Below are 2,054 nucleotides of genomic sequence, written 5' to 3'. Positions count from 1 at the left end.
TATGGGCGGTCGTATCGCTTACCATCAGGCGATGAACAGGCGACAAGCTCATCTCGTCATTCGAAGCAATAAAAAAAATAAGTTTCAATATTAATTTGTGTTAAGCGATGACAAAAATATAGGTAAATTCCTCGGCTTTTGTATCCCTTCGAGAATATTTTTTGGTGATATTGAGACCTTACCTATTTTCTGAATTTAACTTCTGTTATTTTATCATTTAATTAATATGGTTATTCCATATAAAACCGGAGATCTCTGTAGCGGCAATCCTTTTCACTTACCGCTAGGCCTAAACTTAAACAAAATTGTTTTAATACATTATTTGCGATACAACACATTTGAAATTCAACGTGGGATCCCAGACGGTTTCGTGGGCTATGATAAATAGAACACAACAAAGAAAATATGAAGACGTAATGCGCATCAAAAGAAAAATATCTTTATTATTTTAGACGGACCGTGTAAATTCTTTTGTTTGTCGTTTGCTGGCTGTGTCGGTGGCTCCGCCTGTTTTATTTGCGTTACTTAATCCCTCATCTTAATATTTTTTGAAGCGTCGTTATCCTTGCTAACTGCGCATTAGTATTGTTTACTTCGTCTGCTTTAATAAGGGTTTGGATCGTGAGACTAATACCTCAAGACCGTCTCTGTGTATATTACACGGTATTACACCGCTTTGAGGTGGTGGGGTTTGAAGCCCAGGTTGGGCAAAGTGATGTTGGGTTTTCTGTTCAATATTAGTCGGGAGTCTGGCATTGTGCTCAGTAAGCGACATAAGGATCGCCCCATATTACATACTACAAAACAGCTGCTGTCTGTCCGTTAAACCTCTGTCTACCCCTGAAAAGTAAAAAATGCGTGATGCTAGATATATATGTAACATGTGAAACACGTTTCCTCACACAGAAGTCGAACAAAAACTAGTACTGTATACTTTTACAAAGATTTCGCTGTACGTAATTACTGTGCTGGTGGTGGGATATATTTTATATCCGCCCTGATAGCGACCACCGTACACAAGGCGTTAAAACCCGCCATATTGGCCCTCGTAAGTGTGCGTTCCGGGATCGGCCTGTGTATATTCAGTTCCAACAGGCCGGCACAATTGCGTCGACTGTCTAGGGGTAATCATCTCTCATCAGTCGACATTCTATTGGACCCCACTGCACTTACCATCAGGTGCTGTGGGGTAAATTTGTCGTGCCAATATAAACAATCTAAGCTTATTTAATTGCTTACCAATATTCTGTTGAGTCGATGTGCGGAGGTTTATCAGAAAACAGACATTCATTACTTTATATATAGTTGTTTATTGTCCGCTCTTCGGCCTTTTGTGTAGACATGACATTTCTCTATGAACATATAAATACATAATAATATTATAGTAATAGCCACGTATACAAAGAGCTCAAGTAGAGTTTGAAAATAGGGTTGCGCAGTTAGTTAAGGTACTACAATACTGCAGAAAAGAAAATTCTAACGTCCGTCGCAGAATTTTTGATCGACATTATATACTTAATATATTTAGGCAATGTATTATTATAATTATTAATATTTTTAATTAATTTAACTTTATATTAGATTTTTTGTATACTTTCATTAAACTACACGATTGTTTGTTGTCCTAAATCAATAGAGAGAAAAAAGGTTTTAATTATTAATGTGAAAATTTGCGATGTTTATAAGAATATGAATATTTTTTGTAAAAATTATTACAATAACGTGGCATAGTTGTATCCTACTTATTACAGTAGTTAAAGAGATATCTCTGTTGCTGTTACCAGATGTTTGCATGTTTGATATTAGTAAACGCAGAAACCGCTGACTGGATTTCGATAAAATTTGGCACACGGAAAGATCAAATTCGCTGAGCAAGGTCTACTATTTTCCTACTGACTCATTAACTTAATAACAATAGCATTTTTGCGTTCTACTATATTGTACTAACTCGTAAACTTAATAACAGCATATTCAATAGCATTCTTGCGGTTTCTCTAGACGAGGAGGGCGTGGACAGCTCTAAAACAATTCTGGAAACAATCGAATGGTCGTGT

The 2,054-nt window shown here is 36.4% G+C and overlaps 1 long non-coding RNA gene across 1 annotated transcript; it reads right to left on the bottom strand.

The window, feature by feature from the left end:
• Positions 1 to 496: 496 nt before the first annotated feature.
• On the bottom strand, positions 497 to 2,032 carry LOC115452139. The gene is made up of 3 exons (XR_005113479.1): positions 1,949 to 2,032; positions 1,240 to 1,352; positions 497 to 840 (listed from the first exon to the last, which is right to left on the bottom strand). It is a non-coding gene; the product is annotated as an uncharacterized LOC115452139 (long non-coding RNA).
• Between the last annotated feature and the right edge of the window lie 22 nt (positions 2,033 to 2,054).

The sequence above is a fragment of the Manduca sexta genome, unplaced genomic scaffold (genome assembly GCF_014839805.1).
Source record: "Manduca sexta isolate Smith_Timp_Sample1 unplaced genomic scaffold, JHU_Msex_v1.0 HiC_scaffold_1605, whole genome shotgun sequence".
Taxonomy (NCBI): Eukaryota; Metazoa; Arthropoda; class Insecta; order Lepidoptera; family Sphingidae; genus Manduca; species Manduca sexta.
This window is presented reverse-complemented; position numbering and strand designations above follow the sequence as displayed.